The sequence below is a fragment of the Artibeus jamaicensis genome, unplaced genomic scaffold (genome assembly GCF_021234435.1).
Source record: "Artibeus jamaicensis isolate MK-2021 breed Jamaican fruit bat unplaced genomic scaffold, CSHL_Jam_final contig_391, whole genome shotgun sequence".
Classification (NCBI taxonomy): Eukaryota; Metazoa; Chordata; class Mammalia; order Chiroptera; family Phyllostomidae; genus Artibeus; species Artibeus jamaicensis.
The window spans coordinates 27,970,716-27,988,797 of NW_026521814.1; the positions used below are offsets into that span (position 1 = coordinate 27,970,716).

At 37.2% G+C, this 18,082-nt stretch overlaps 1 pseudogene; it reads right to left on the bottom strand.

Annotated features, from left to right (window-relative positions):
* Positions 1–289: 289 nt before the first annotated feature.
* LOC119046389 (guanine nucleotide-binding protein G(s) subunit alpha-like) lies at positions 290–1,327 on the bottom strand (annotated as a pseudogene).
* Positions 1,328–18,082: the final 16,755 nt, after the last annotated feature.

Here is an 18,082-nt window from a genome sequence, read left to right on the forward strand (position 1 = left end):
CATTTCATTTATTTATTTCTGTTTCCTGCTGTTATTTTAATGACTTAGAGAGGGAACCATTGTGGCCTTACTTTGTTTCTTTATCTGAAGGCCATCTTAAGCATTCTAAATTTGGAACATTTAAGCAAGCTAAAAGGGAGAAATGGGGTTTCCCAAAATCCGTCAATGAAGAGAGGAAAGGTTGCTTTGTCAATCATGCCCTACGGTGAGTTGTTAACTGTGTGAATCATTACATTTCACTCGTAATTAATCGTGCTTAAGGCTTTCATTAAATTTGGGAGTCCCCTTCTTAGGGTAGCTGATATTGACGCAGGTGCATGTGCTGGGTGACGTCGCGGCAGTCGCTGAACACGTGGTGGATGTTCTCGGTACCCACTGTGCAGGCGCAGTGGGGGTGGCAGTAGAGGCGTCCGTCCCCGGAGGACAGTGCTGAGAAACTCATCACGAATGAAATACTTGTCCAGGAGCACACGTGGGTCTTCTCCGGGCTCGGGAGTAGCATCTTCAGGAGTATTGTAATGAGCAAATTCTGGAAAGTAGTCCTCAATTTTCGATTTTCCAGCAAGGACTTTATCAACGAGTAGGCCTCGCTTGTGAGGAACAGAATCACAGAGATGGTGTGCAGCTCTCTGTTGTTCCAGATACTCTTGAAGAGGTTCAGAGCATCCTGCAGACGGTTGGTCTGGTCAGCCTACTGAATGACCATGTTGTAGCTGCTGCTGGCCACCACAGAGATGATGGCAGTCAGGTCATTGAAGCATTGGATCCCCCCCGCGGAGTTGGTTGCGCTGGCCACCCAGGTCAAACAGGTGGAAGTTGACTTTGTGCACCTGGAGCTTGGTCTCAAAGATTCCAGAAGTCAGGACACGGCAGTGAAGCAGGTCCTGATCGCTTGGGACGTGCGGTTGGTGTCAGCCTGCTTGATGATATCGACCTCGCCCTGGATGTACTGGGCGCAGTCAATCAGCGGGTATTTGGAGAGTTCGTTTCAAGTGTGCACTCCATCTCCTCCCACAGAGCCTTGGCGTGTTCTTAGAAGTCAGAGGAAAATCAAAGGTGGGCGCGTTCATCACACTCAGAATGTAGTCCACTCGGAACTGGTTCTCAGGGTTGGCCAGCTCCACGAGGGTCACCAGGTTGCTCATGGCAGCCACAATGGTTTCAATGCCTCCTTCAGATCGTTTTTGATGTCATGCACCCTGGTGGCCTTCTCACCTTCTATGTTGCTCCTGGAAGTCTACAGGTCCTCCTCGCTGCCCTTTCAATTAAATCCATCAACATGCAGGATCCTCATTTGCTTCACAAGGGCGCTTTTACCAGGTTCTCCAGCACCTCCTCTGCCTGCCCTCCTAATATCATGTCTCCTTTATTTTCTTTTATACCCATAGTTTCTAAGAGGATATTTGTTACACATAAACAGCATTTTACAAAGGTATTCTGCCTATTCTTGCAATTTCTAGAACTCCATTTTGAGAATATAATTCAAATGAAAAGTTTCTACACAAAGATGTTCATACACGGCTTTATTTAAAATAATAAAATTAGAGGAGTAGTTAAAGATAGTATGGTTTATAAAATATATAACACTGTCATTATGCTAATTCCTTTTACTTTATGGAAAACATTTTATTTTGGTGTGTCAGTATAAAAGATACTAGGACACACACACACACACACACACACACACACACACACACTTCTCCCTAAAGATATAAATTAAAGATTGGAGTGTGGTGATCAAGTTCCTTGATCTTTGAGTTCTAATAGTGAGATGAGAAAAATTAACTTTCTCCTCTGTGAGTTCAGGAGTTATTTCCTAATCACCTCAAAACATAAGCACATTTTAATAATAAAAAGAAAAATTTTAATAACAAAAGAAAATATTTTTGACACCACCATTAAATTTAGACAAGCAAAACTAAATTGTAAAATCAACAGTGTCATTCAGCTTTCTATATGCACACAAAACTGGCCTACAGATGCTCTTGAACTCAATGGGACACAAAGGTGGTGTAGTTTTATTTTCCTCCATTCCCTGCCTTCAAACATGCTCTATTAAATTTGTTTTTCCCATCTTTTAATGACATCTTGGGTGGTCCTATTGTTTCCCCAGCCACTTTTAAATATTAAGAATTTCAGTCTAGTCTATTTTAAAATCCCAACCTTGCATTCAGTTCCACAGCCTTTCCCTCGGTGGGAGGAAACTTGGAATGGAGACCAGTGGGCTCTCCTTCTTTATTCCCCGCTCCTTTGCCCACTTGCTTCTAGCACTTCCAGGAATTAGTAGGAAGAGAAATTACAGAAATAGATAAAAGGTGTTATTAACTGCAGCTATTGTTGATAACATGTTATACCCATATGTTATGCTCATAGCTATCAATGCTTCCCAGGGCTTCTCTACAGGTCTTCCTACCTCTATCTCCTTCCCAAAGACCAGTTCTCTCAGGTGGGACATGGACCATACTACTGAAGTTCAGATGCCTTCCTTGATGTTCCTATGAACCACTAGAAAAGGGCACGTCTTTGTCCCAGTAAAAGAAAGACATGAGAGTAATGCCTCAATTGAATATATGAGAGTGTGGCTCAATTGATTGGACATCATCTGGCAAAGTGAAAGGTCACTGTTTCGATTCCCAGTCAGGGCGCATGCCTGAGTTATGGGTTCAATCCCAGTTAGAGCAAGAAGGAGAGGCAACCAATGTTTCTCTCTCACATCCATGTTTCTCTCCCTTTCTCCTTCCCTTTTCCTCTCTCTAAAAATAAATAAATAAATATTTTAAACAAAAAAAAATGAAAGTAGAAGCCAGCTTTATTTCTCTATCACCTTCCCCAAACACCCTGGAATTACCTTTCTTATCCCCACTCCAAAAAGGCAACCAACTGGGGAATAAGATACTATCTCCACTTTCCTGGTCACCCCCTTTCCGATGTATGCAAAGTATTATGTTGGAACCCTGCTTCATATGCCATTCTCCTGCTGACACCAACAGCTCACGTTTCTAAAGTTCATAAAATACTTTAAAATGAACTAAAGAAGACACAAATATAAAGACATACTATGTCTCTGGACTGGAAGACTTAAATTGTTAAAATTCCCACTCTACCCAAAATGATCTATAAATTCACTACAATTTCTATCAAAATTCCAATGCACTTCTTATAGAAATAGAAAAGGCAATCCTAAAATTCATAAGAAACTACAAAGAACCCTACAAATAACCAAAACAATCTTGAGAAAGAAGAAAAAAGCTGTAGGCTTCCTATGTCTTGATTTCAAAATATATTACAAAGCTACAGTACTCAAAACATTGTGGTATGGAAATAAAGACAGACATACAGAACAAGGAAACAGAATAGAAAGCCCCAAATAAACCTATGCATATATAGTCAATTGATCTTCTCACCAAAAAATTGGATTTCAAGAATACATGTGGGGGAAAGGATATCTCTTCATCAAGTAATATTTGGAAAACTGAGTATCCACATACAAAAGAGTGATATTGGATCTTTATCTTATACCACACACAAAAATAAACTTAAAATGGAATAAATGCTTAAATGCAAAACCTGATATCATAAAACTCCTAGAACAAAACATAGGAAAAAGCTTAATGACATTTGTCTTGACAATGATTTATTGAATATAACACCCAAAGCACAGGCAACAAAAGTAAAAAGTAAATAAGTGGAACTACATAAAATGAAAAACCTTCTGCACAGCAAAGAAAACAGTTAACAGGGTAAAAAGGCAACCTATGGAATGGGAGAAAATATTGGCAAACCATGTATCTAATAGGGAGTTAATATATAAAGTACATAAGAAACTCCTATAAATCAACTATAAAAAAATAACTAGCTTTAACAATGGGCAAAAGACTTGAATAGATATTTTTCCAAAGAAGACAAAGAAATGGACAACAGATACATGAAAAGGTGTTCAACATTACTAATCATCAGGGAAATGCAAACCAAACCACAGTGAGATAAAACTTTCACATCTGTTAGAATGCCCAATATCAAAAAACAAAAACCATGTTGTTGAGAATGTGGAAAATTGAAATCCTTATAAACTGTTGGTAGGAATGTAAAATGGAGCAAGTATTACAAAAAACAACATATAAGTCCCTCAAAAATTTAAAACAGAATTACCATATGACCCCATAGTGCCATTTCCAGGTATTGATTTAAAAAAATGGAATCAGGATCTTGAAGAGACATGTGCACTGCCATTTCATTGCTCCATTATTCACAAAACCCAAGCTATAGAAAGAACCTAAATGTCCATTAATGGATGAATGGGTTTATTTTAGTGCAACATGTATATACAATGGAATATTACTCAGTTTTTGAAAAGGAAGAAATCTCACGATATACAACATGGATGAACCTGATAGATGTTATGTAATAAAACATGATAGTCACAGAAGGACAATTACATACTGTATGATTTCACCTACATGAGGTGTCTAAAATAGCCAAACTCACAGAAGCATAGAGAGAAAAGTGGTTCTAAGGGACCAAGGAAAGAGGAAATTAGATGTTTCTACTCAATAGCTATAAAGTTTTAGTTATACAAGATGAATAAGTTTCAGAAATCTACTGTACCACAACCCTATGGTTAATAATACTGTACTGTATACTTAGAAATTTGTTAAAAGAATAGGTCTCATGTTAAATGTTCTTATCAATACTATACATTTTAAAAATTGAGGCTTTGAAATGTTGTGAGTAGCCCTCAGAGTTTACACACACACACACACAAAATATACTCAGACCACCTTTGTTTTCATACAGCCTAATTTTAATACTAATATTTGTAATGATTGTTTATTAAATGCTATTTTAGAACATGAGATGCAATCTAATGAAACCTTTTAAATTTCTCCTGCATAGAAATGGAGTTTTACTATTCCTACTGTTATTTTATATTACAGAAAATCTAATCACTTTTAAACATTTTCAGACTTCATAAGTTACTTGTGACATATAATTTACCAGAAAATTCATTAAAACATTCATTAATTTCTTACCAACCTATAAACCTTATGACTGTAGTTTTTATTAGCTAAGATATAATTTAACTAGGTTTGACTTTGAATTTTAGGGTCAGGTTATTTATCTATACTATCAAGAGTTTTATATAAATTACATTTTTACTCCATCAGACTTCTTTCCACATCAGGTTCAAAAATTAGAATTCCACACTTAATATCTCATAACCATAGTGACATTTACATCTGCCTTTTTTACTTGCAGTCTTTAAGTACTAAATTGTTTGTAATCATAACTATCTATTTTAAAGAAATCAATAGCAGTAATGAGCACAAAATTGCAGTATCAAATATATTACAGACAACCCATTAATGGAAAAATTTGATCCTTGTTTCCTGACATTTATACCATTTACCACCAATTTCCTTCATGTAGTGAAATATAAATTAAATGTTAAGGATTCTTGACAGGTAGAAACAGTGATTAAACTATGTCATCTGTCATGAAACAAATATGAATTCATTGAATACTGCTAATATTAATCCTGCCAGCAGCTTCATATGTGCCTTTTGGTTTGGTTTCTTTAAATATCAGAGACCAAAACATAACAATAACCAATATGATCACTTAAATAAAATTCTCAAAATACTATACATTGCTTTGCTACAAGAATGCAACACTAATTCTGAAAAGAAATCAATGAAATGCAGTGTGGGAGCTCTGCTCAAGCTAAGAATTAACTTAGGTAAGTAATTTCATCACTTAATTTTGATCTAATATATTACCCAAAATATTTTCCTGAGATTTAGAAGTTTGAAATTAAGAGTTTAAATGGGAATTATCTGCATTGTTCTAATTATTTTCTTTTTTTGCTTACAGCATTATAGTCAGTATTTGCAGACAATGTCTTTAATATGAAACATCTAATGTAATTTTAATGAGGTCTTTCAAAATGAAAACCTTTCAATAAAATGTACTTAGATTGAGAAAATGTGTGAAGTCAAGATAAACTGTTTTCTGAAGAACTAGACGGTACATAAAAATTAGGAAGTAAAATTTGCTGTCATCAGAAAGGAACTGGGAAGCATTCAAACCAGTTCAGAAGAGCCTTCTTTTTACAATGCCAGTTGCATGAATTTAATGTGATATGTGTCCACTTGATATCAATATAAACATTGTATTACATATTTCATTTCCATATTTTTCAGTCTTTCAATTCAAAATATATCTATGGTATTACTATATTCAAAGATTATAAGACATAGCAGAAAAATCAAAGCTAAGAGTATATTTAGTATATAACGACAAAAAATACTTTACAGAGAAGTATTTTTTTTGCCGAAGGCACAGAAATTCAAAATTATAAGGAAGAAATTAGTTCATAGAAATTAGCTGAACTAAGAAATTCTTGAAGTATCTTGTATAGTGAATGTGAACAAAATAGATCTTTGAAAAAGAGAAAATTCTTAACATTCTTAAGCCTTCAAATTAGATAAGTCAGAGATTTTCTGAGATTCTTTCCCTAAAGAATATATGCACCCCTATGTTCATTGCAGTGTTATTTACAATCACCAGATTTGGAAGTAGCCCAAGTACCCATCAGTAGATGAGTGGATAAAATGACTATGGGACATTTACACAATAGAACACTACTTGGCCATAAAAAAAGAAGAAAATTTTACCCTTTGTGACAATGTGGATAGACCTGGAGAACATTATGCTTAGTGAAATAAGCCAGTCAGAGAAAGACAAATACCATAAGATCTCACTCATATGTGAAATCTAATGAACACAATGAACTGATAAGCAAAGCAGAGGCAGACTCCTAGATGGAGAGCAAGCTGATGGCTCAGGGGGTTGGGGCATGGAGGGATCAAGCAAACAAGGAAAGAAACTTATGGACATGGATGATAGTGTAGTGATTACAGGGAGCAAGGGGGTGGGTGGAGTTGGAAGAGGTGGGACAGGATAAATGGTAATGAGTAAATACAATAAAAAAATAAACTATTTAAAATAAATAAAATAGCCTGGGCTGGTGTGGCTCAGTGGATTGAGTGCCACCCTGCAAATCGAAAGGTTGCAGGTTTCCATTGCCATTCCGGGCACATGTCTGGCTTGTGGTCCAGGTGCCTGAGAGTGTGTGAGAGGCAACCAGTTGATGTATCTCGTGCACATCGATGTTTCTCTCTCTCTCCCCCCTTCACACTCTCTAAAAAATAAATAAAATCTTCATACATAGATCCATATATAAATATATATAAAAATTTTCTATAATTTTAAATCAACCTGGGAAGTGGAAATTTTTAAACTAAATAGTGTGTGCTAGAAGGTGAATGTGGAAATTTGCATGTGAATTCCTCATGTTTAATATGTTTGATCAATCAAAAAGCATGAATTCAGTACCTATAAAAGGTAAAGTATAAAAATGTATACAACAGATGCATTTATAAGAGCTTATAATGCTTTTAAATATATATACATATAGACATATACTTATATATGTACACATGTAACAACAAACACAAGGCAAAATGAACGTGTTATGAACTGAATCTTTACATGTCCCCCTCAAATTCATATGTTAAAGCTTTAACCCCTATAGTTGCCCCTAAAGCCTTAACCCCTATACAGTTAGAGATATGCCTTTTAAGGGAGCAATTGAATTTGAATGAAGTCATAAGGGTGGAGCCCTAATTTGAGAGAACTAGTGTTCTTCTGAGACACCAGAGAGTTCATTCCCTCTTACAGTGCGTGTGCACCAAGGAAAGATCATGTGAGGATGCAAGTCAGGGAGAGGGTTCTCACCAGAAAACAAATCCTGCCAAAACTTGATCTGGAACTTTGAGCTTCCAGAACTGCATGAAAATTATTTTCTGCTATTTAAGCCATGCAATCTGTGGTATTTCTTATGTCAGCCCATATAAACTAATAAAAAATGAATGCCAAAAATAGTAGCACAGATTATTTGTGCTGAGCAAGAATATGTGGGAGGAATAAGATATCACAGACATGAGGAAGAGAATACCTTCTAAGAAGGAGGCAACCTATCCAGAAGGATTAGGATGTGGAAGACAGAGTAAATGGTAAAATGAGTGAAAATTGTAAAAAATGAAAACTTGTCTCCTGAGTATGTTCACAAGACAAGTATCCATCAGTCCCAACTAGAGGTTGGGAGAGTTCAAGTGCAGTAAGAAATAAAGGCAGCAGATAAAATAAGCAAACACTTCTCTGGAGATTCAGGAGACATTCCCTGAGTAACAAAAAGTATATCCATTTAAATAGTATGTGCTTGTGGGATGTCACTACATCATGGAGCTGGAAAGAGACAAAAGTTTCTTAACACAGTTAAATAGCCCCATGTCCCTGAAGGGCAAAAGCAAGGCAAACCTGTAGACAGAGAAAAAATCTCTCCACACTGTTGGACAAGCTACATTGTCCAAAACAAATGAGCAAACAAATAAACATTTAGTTTTCTCTTGAAGAAATGTGCTTATCCAACTAGGTCAGCAAGCAAGGACTCTGGTAGGGCCACAGGAAGAGCCGACAGGGATTGTAGAATTCATGTCCACCCTTCCTCATAAAATAAAACTTACTATGTGCCTGGAGCTTACACAGCACAGAGGTTAACATTAACTTTCATCCAGCTGAAGTCTGGCATCTTACTTAAAATGGACAGCTCAGAAAGAAATCAAGAATCATATCTACTCTCACAGAAAAGAGAGAGTATTATACCCAAAAGAAAGATTTGTGCAGAGGCACTTGAAGAGTCAGTTAACAGCAGCATCCAAGTGAGGCAGAACTTCAACTCCAGTGTTATTTCTTTCTGAAAATGTCCTAACTTTGCATAAATATCTTCACCAAAGAAAAAGCGGCATGGTCAGGGTAAAGGGGGAGATGGTTATTCTGCTGCATTTATTTTGGCTTCCAGCAGAGTCAAGGGGCTTCAGCACTTTCAGTCACTACTGACTATAACCAGTCAGTGAAAGAATAATCTTCAAGAAGAAAAGAGGCAGGAAAAGGAAACTTTTCATTGGTACCGAGGTGTGTAAAAGGCTGCCCCAGGAAGGGGCATGGGACAGAGGGACAGCAAATCTCTGTTACAGTAAGTTAAAGAGGCAATCTGGAAACCAATGTGACCATTTTTAAGCAATTATTAAATAGACACTACATTGAACCAAAATGTTCCACTAATAAATGCTCACTATTCCACAAAGGCATAATAAATCTTTGTTCTTTCTCCCATTGAAGCACCATGTCTTTTTTCTTAAAGTTCCCTGTTGTACTGATTATTCTTCCAAACATAGTAGCTAACTAGGTGAGTGTCAGCTCTAATTGGACGATGGTTTGGAGACTTCAAATCATCCGGAGGTTAAATAATGTAGCACAGAGCCCGTGTTATTCAAAGGGAATGTTTTAATACAGTGGGAGAAATGCAGAGACACAGCAGCTGTGTGAACTCTGGCAGGCATGCTGCCCTGAAGAAGCCCCAATATTGTCTCTAATACCGTAAGTTCAGCAGTTTTAATTCCCACCTCTGTGGAATGTTTGACAGTTCATTCATTTAGAGCGCTTCAGGGATGCACAGGTGACTCAAGTTCAGATAGCTATTTTAAGGATGTGTCGCTTCTGTTTATTTTTTAATGCTAAGAAGAACACACTGAATGAGACAGAGGAAGACCTTTTGCACATAAAAGAAACTGTTCTTTCAAAAAGGAGAATGTTTTGACATTTAGAGACTAAGCACTTCTTTGGGGGATAGACTTTCTTAAGGTTGAAAAACGTATTGGGAGCAGAGTTAAACAGAGCCCAACCACAGTGCACTCTCCCTGAATGCCAAGTCTTAAAACACGCAAAGCTAAAAGCAAAGATCTAGGCTAACTATGAAACCTTTCTAGATTATTTATTGCCATACCTTCAATATGCTTCTACATCCAAGCTGTTAAAGGTGTTTATGAACTTCACGTTGACATAAATTAGAAACGTTAGCAAAAATTCAAGTTAACAAAGATAACAAAGGAGACTACACTCTTTCAACCAGACAAAAATATGAAAGATGTAAATCTCCAATACTACCTGCAGAATTTTTCCCAAGTAACCATCGTGGGGTTAGTGGTCAGTTGTCAGTGATTACAGGTGCAGCTGGACAGATTCAGGAGGCAAATTAAAAGATGCGGGGATGAGCCAGGCCATTGTGGGTGAGGGGATAGACACCTGGAGGAAGTAGGAAGACCAAAGGCAGCAAGGGTAGCAAATGAGGGTTCTAGGACATCATAATAATCAATAGCTACATTCTTAAAAAAATATGTCTATTAAAAGTAGTTCATAGGATTTTTTAGAAGTTAATATAGCATTTCTATTTTGGAAAAAAAATGATGTACTTACTAATATAAAAAGAACATTACCAAGAATAAATTAGCAACTCTTAAAATACTATGTCTTATGTTCCAAACTAACATTCTCATATTTCAATGGAAAATGACTCATTTTGTCACATTAAATATCATAATTTGAAATTTAAAAAATCTGTATAGAAATTATGTTGCACTTCCCAGTATTTGAAGATAAAGCAAGATTCATTGAAATACAAAAATATCATCTGCTTCACATAATCAGTTCTTGAATTCTAAACAATTGATTGCTTGCATACAAAAGGATCAACAAAAGATTGAACATAATTTTCTTTCTCATCATTTCTACATCCCATTTTTCCAATACCACTTTTTCCCTTGACTTCTTAACTTAAACCCTCATTATAGTTATCACACCCAAATAAAAAGTCCATTCTGCCGAGTCTTTTTATAATCCATATTTCTTTGTTCCATCCTTTAGTTTCTCTTCCAACAGCCCGGTCCAAGCCTCTTTAGAGTTCCCAGCATTCCCCACTACTCCACTGGTTTGCCCTTGGCAGTTGGGAAGTTATTAAGGGAGGATGTGAGAGACAAGTTTCTGATTCTCCAGGGAGCAACAAGTTTGTCTGTGTCCTGCACCGACCCCTCCAGAATCATGCTCTTCAGAATCATGGCTCATGTGTTTCATTCATGCAACACTCTTAACCATCTTTCTCAAGAGTCATTTCGATTATATCATGCCCCTTTTTAGAAGTTTGCAGTCACTTTCAATTGTCATTTTAGTCTAATTAGAACAACCTTTTAGATTCTTAAAGAATAGTGTCTCAAATACATAACACCTAGTTTTTCAGGAATATTTTAAATGGGTCATGTTAGCACTTCTTCTATCTGAAGATATTTTTATTTTCCCTAATGAATCACATGTGATATCACTGAAGGCTTAGGCATTTAACTCAATCAAAATATAAATGTTAGATGCTTCCTGTTTTTTAAAAGCAAGAGATCATAATGGAAATGTTCACTTTTCTTGATATGAAGGGCATTCACAGAAAAGTGGAGATTTCCTTTGAAAGAGTAATTAAGTTTTTAAAATATACAAATTAGTGCTCATTGAATTACAAGCTGTCATGTCAAACAGTCACTTTGTTCTGACATTTCTACATTGACAAATTATATTTCTAGGAAAAAATGAGTGTCTAGAGATAGCATTTTAATACTGTCTTTGTTAAGTATTAGGCAAAAATTCTGCCTAAAATTGGGTGTGTGCATTTTATAAAAAATTCAATATGTTCAATAGCATTAAAAACAAAAAATACTTTTTAATATTCAGTAGTCATTTTTAGAAATATATTTTATATTGCAAGCATAAATTGTCACTTATTTTTTATTTTGAAACTAACTTTCATCAAATATGAAAAGCATTACATTCATATGGTGAATTGCTTCTTTGCTAAGAACATAAAAAAATGAAACTAGGTTCATGAGAACAGCTTTGGACTGTCTATATCAAAGTGCTATTTCTATACCACAAACTACACTTGTTTCTCTTTGTGACTTGTTCTAGTTATCTATTGCTGCATTACAGCCACTCCAACTGAATAGCTTAAAACAACAAATTTGTTTAAACAGTCATTTGTTTTGCTTACAAATATGAAATGTGAATCAGTGACAACATCTTATCCCTGCCTCATGGGGCAGTAGCTGGAGGAGGGGAGCAAGCAGCAGAGGATTTCCCCACTGCGGGTAGGACCCCGGAAGGCTCACCACTCACACGTCCAGGGGCAATGATGGGTGGGAGATGAACAGGACTTGAGCTGCAGCTATCTGCCAGAACACCTACATGCGGTCCTTCATGAGGCTTTTTGGCTTTCTGACAGCATAAGAGCTGACGTCTGAGAGCGAACGTCCCAAGAGAACAATGTGAACGAACATTCATGACATTTTTTATGACCTTGCCTCTGAAGTCACGCAGCATCACTCAGCTGTGCTTTATATGTTAAGCACATAATTGGGAGTTACTACGGTCCTTCGAATTCCTACAGAAGAGACATGGGCCTTACCACCGATGGAGGATTCGTCAGCCTCACAGTGTGGAAACTGCATGCGAGATGGGCTACGCTGTGACGACCATCTTTGGGAAACGGTCTGCCGTATGGCTGTACCAAAATGGGTAATTTCAGAAGCTATAGCTCTGTTGTATTATATGTTCATAAAATTCTTCTTAAAGCTGCCAAATCCCTCCAGCAGGAAGAAGTTTTATGAATTTAACTTCGGGTATAATATAATGGTTTCTAGTGTCAACATGACTCAAAAAGCCTTCCTTCTGATGAAAAGCACACTTATCAAACTATCTTAGCTTCACTCTGTCAAGAGCTTAGGGGTGGAGTTAGGCCACCTTATCACTCTGCGGAATATGCAATTAACTACTTCAATTCATCCAAAAGAATTTCATTATATATTTACAATAAGAAACAAACTATCCTTGGCTGGCCTAACCCTGCAGCTTAAATCAGCTAGTTGGCTCCTTTGTCTCAACGTCCAATCATTCTGAGCCCTGGAATCTTTGCTTTGCTTCCAGTCTTAATCACTAGCACGGCCCCAATTCACACCCTGTTTCGTGACCTACTCTCGGCCCCAGACCTCTTGCTCCAGCCTCTTGACTGGAGTCTCACACCTGTTGCCTTTAAATATAACATTACATAGGACAATTGATCTCATTTTCTGGGCCATTTTATTGCATAACATTCTCATTTTTCCTCAGGTTACACCTTCTTCCACGACTCCAGACGACAGGCCTCTGCCGCTTCCGGTGCCCAGCACACCAGCTTGTGCAAACTCCCCTCTGTGCCAGCTCAGGAAACCGAAAGAATGATGCTCCAACCAGGGAGAACACAAGTGTGAATTACACAGATGCTCACCTCCACCAGGTAAGCATCTAGTTGAAGAAATATATACACATGTAAACAACTAAATATAATACAGAGCAGAGTAAAATGAATGCTATGAGAGAAACAGAAGCTACTTAGCTGTATTATTTGAAATAATAATATAGATAAACAAATGACGGCTAAATTTTCCTAGAAAATCATTTGGTGCTGGCAAATAATCATATATAGTAAGAGTAGCTCAATCAATGTGTTCCTAGTTCAGTCTGCTGAGTTGGTTATTGAAAGGGAAATAGAAGCACTAATTGCTAAGCACCGTAGAAAAGAAATAGTGTCCTAGGCCTGGGTGCGTCTTAATGAATGATAGTTCCCACTCTCCCAACCTAGATTTCCCTGTGTCAGTGATGGCATGGTGCAGCGCCACTTAGATTTCCAGCCAAAAAGATAGACCCCCAAATAGTTCACCACATGAAAGTTTGTCAGTGATAGCTCTGTTGAAACAGAAGAAATGAGTGTGACAGGTGCTTGGAGATACACAACATTCCCACGGGAACATTTCAGACCTCACACCTGAGCATGTGGTGACACACGGTTCTAGCAGTGGTTGGTAGTCACTGCCTATGCTGTTGTACCCTATATAGAAACTCCCAGTTGCTTATTCGGGGTATTATTTAAATGTCGTCTATTCTAAACACTTTCTTTGATCTTTTCTTTTTATTCAACAAGTTTGACTCCCTGAAATTCCAAGATATATTTTGGCACAAGACAAAAAGAACTGAATAGATTAAATATTTTCTGATTCTCTTTTAAACTTTGGAGTAAACACAAGTTAAAAGTTATTGTCAATACCCTGTGACTGAATTAAAGGTGCAGAATGTGTTTTTTGTGTGCACTTCAGAAAGAATATTTGCAACAAACATCCTTTAGATTCCATAGTTGAACTTTTGGGCGCATTTTTCATTATCAAAATTTTTAGGCCAAAATCATTTTTATGTTTTATTTTTAAGTGCTGGAGAAGACCTCGAGCATTTCAAAAAAGTAAGATTCAAAAAAAGAAAAGAAAAACAAAACAAACGTCTCTTTGTAGAAACTAATGCTTTGAAGGTGGATGACTAATTTGGAGGAATAAATACTTATCGCATACAATTGTGGGTGGTGGCTTCTTCAGTCTGTGGACTTTTTTGTAATCAAAGTGTAATTTTACTTCTTTGTCTTATATAATCCAATATAAACTATTTGAAATATTGGAAATGTAGGTAAAGTTTTAATAAACCTAAAACCATAGCAGGAATAAGTTTTGGATACCAAAGTCCTTACGGCAGAATATGGTAGCAGTGTGTTGTGGCCCCGACTGCTGCCAGTCAGGAGTAATTTCCCCTGGGCCCTGGGCCCTGGGCCAGGGGAAGAGGGTCCTTAGAGTACCCCTTTATAGGGGTCTAAGAACTACTAAAGCAAATACTCTTTTTAAATAAGACATTCTCCCATCACAGGGTCTCCCTCGAGGTGGTTACTGGCTACTAGATATACCTTACATCTATATAGCTATAAAATAGGCTGCTGCAACCTGGTTACATACAGCAGGGTATGTAACCTACATTCAGGCATCAATGCTATATTTGAAATCCAAGTGTATGTTTAGTTTCAAACCTGGTATTTTTTTAATTGATGGGTCTCTTTTACTGAGCAGCTCGGCCCCTAAAAGACCTCCACTGTGATCACACAGCTCAAATCCTCAGCTGTGGTTACCCAGATGGCTTGGCACCTAGATGCTTAGTCATTCACAGTAAGAGCCAGGATTACACCAGCCAGGCCCATGAAACAACATACACTCACCAGATTATTTTTTCTCCATCTAACAAGCTTGGCCCAGTATTTTGGAGAGAATGTAGTTTCCCAGAACATTCTCATCCCCCTCTGCCCATCATCATCATGTACCAAACATTGTCTAGAGTGTCACCTATGTGCCTCATGTCACTCCCTTTTTGATCTTGGCTGATCCCCTTTCTTAAGTATTATTTTTATGCTACAAGTCTGTGTCTCAATGTAAAGAAGCACTCAGTGCAAAAGTACCTGATTCCAGCTGCACATGTAGAACAAAACATATTTCCATTTTGAGTAACACTAGTATGCGATTTCTGCCTCACAAGGATAAAATGGTAGCAATATATACATGGTTCCTTCACTCATACAGTTGACTATCTAGAGCATAAGAATGAAGAAAGAAAAACAAAGGAAGGAACAAAGGAAGTACAAAAAAGAAAGGAAAGATTGGAGGGAGGGAGGGAGGGAGGAATAGCGGAAGGAAAGAAGGAAGGAGACAACAGTGTAATAGAGAATAGGAGCTATGAGGCTTGCAATGCTCTCAGTGAATGACATGAGCTATGATCATGTGCTGAAATGTAAGAAGTGCCAAATAAAGTCACTTTTCTCCCCAAGAGCTCACTTCTCCATTTGCCATTGTGCTGGAAATCCCCAAATTAATCCTTTAGTTAACCAATCAAATTGCCCAGTACATAGTAGAAATTTAATGAATACTTAATGAATGAATGTTGTAACAGGACCTCTTTAGCTCCAGTCTTTCACCAGATTGGTCCCCAAAGGCATAAGCCATGGATTTGGACATTTTTCTTCTAGAACACTATACAAGCTCCCAGAGGAACAGCCTCGATGCTTGCTCACAAATTTGCTCACTGCCAACTGAGCTGAACATAACCATTTATTCTGACTTACCAAGCTGGACTTTGAAAATTTAATGTGACTGAGTAATCATCTTCTAACATGTCTACTTGCATAGACAGAAAACTAATAACTATACCATAAAATCCTATAATATCACATTCTGGCAACCACATTCTGTGCTGACCTACTTATATTATTGGCCATGTTAAAAGAAAAAATCAAAGCAGATGTGCCTTTATAATTTATTTCTTTTAAATGAAATAGATTTAGTAACTGAATTTCAACTACAGTACTAGAGAAGAGTCATTACATTTGGGTCTTTCCAATCTTTAGATTTTAGATATAAGGATTAATTTTATGGAAGAAGGTCTTAGAAAGTGAAGGGTCAACATTTCAAACCATCCGCGGGCCAGCTAGCAGCACTTTGTGAACTGCATGAAGAGTTCTTAGCAGTTCTCAGGTATAAAGGGAACTATTCAGTCATTCACTGAATGAATATCTGAGAGTCTGAACATATAAGAAAGAATAGATGACTGACAAAAAAAACTATTACTCCCTATAAATCCAAAATCAGTGGCAATTGATTTCATGAAACAATAATTGTGTACCTAGTGTACATCCGGTCCTATGCTGTTAAGCAGACTGGCAAACCATAAATTGCAACACTATGTGATAAGCCTTATAATGGAGATATGTAAATGATGCTAACAGAATGTGAGAGAAAAATCAAACTGCTTCATGATGACAGGAATAGATTTGTTGTTTATTTCTGTGTGTGCATGTGTTTAATCTTGTATTGAGCTTTATTACATTCTAGGCACTGAACTAAGTACTTTTCAGGAATTCTAATGTACTCACAACCCTAAGAAGCAGCAATTATTTTTCCCATTTCAACCTTGTATATGTGAAGGAAGGATGGAGGGAGTGGTGAGAGAAATGTGGGATATTAAATTTTACCAAGTAAGGACAAGGCAATGAATGGTCTCGTACCTCCTGAAGGCAACAAGGAGCTACAGAGGAATTTTTATGCTGAAAGGTAGCATGGTCTCCTCTCCTGTTACAGAGAGCACTTTACCTTTATATTAGCTTGGAGGGGTTATAGCCTTCAGGAGCTTTCTTCAAAGAAGCTTTCCTGGGCCACAAACATTAGACAGGAATAGTATTATCCACAGCCATGATAGAAGTCCCACAAGGAAGCGGTGGGAGCTCTGATCCAGATACCTTTACCAAGGCAAGACAGCATGCCCAGCCATCATGTCGATAGCTCTAAACGCACTATTTCAAGCATTGGCTCATTCATTCAATGGCACTGTTTTTCTGCTGATGTTACATTTTAAGCATGGGAGAAGCAATGACTATAAAATGCACTGCCAGTTTATTCCTGACAAATTTCTTACTCAGAGTAAAAAGTAGAGTTGTAGCCAAGGTTGAGCGTTAAGTGGAAGAAGAACAAACAAACACACAACCACCACCACCACCCTGCACACCAGGTTCTGCTGGATCTAATGCATGTAGATTCTGTGTTATATATTGCTATGATAAGAATATACTAATATCAGCTTCCTTTCACACACTGTGTAATGTGCTAATGGCTAGAGTGTACTGGTTCCTTATCCCAGATGCAGACCAGAAATCTGAGCAACTTTTTCAAAACATTCACTCCAGGACTTCACCTTAGACTAATTCACTCACAATTGCTCTGGGCAGGGCTTAGGTATTGGTATTTTTTAAAATGTCCCCAGGTGATTCTGATATATAATCAGGGTTGAAAACTATAAAGTCATAGGGATGCATAAAACTGCATAAGCTGCTGACTACAGTGTGATGAACTTCAATTCTTGCCAGGGTAAAGGTCCTCTTTAGGCCTTTAGAGTTTTTAATAAAATTCATTGCCCTATGCCCTAAACAAATTACTTGTTTGCTTGTCTCAGCATACCTGTCAGGACATACACAAAGGTGAAGACCAAAGTAATGCAGAAGATGTCAAGATATGCTATTGAATCCCAGTGAATAAGGTGCTTTTGCTGGTCCACCATATCCATTTAAAAAAACGGGTTTTAAACTCAGTTCTCAAAGAATTATGTATTTGCTCATACATTTTATTTACAGAAAGAATATGTTACCTCCAAAAGGGCAATGATGACTGAATTATTTATAAAATGGTATACTTTTCAAGGA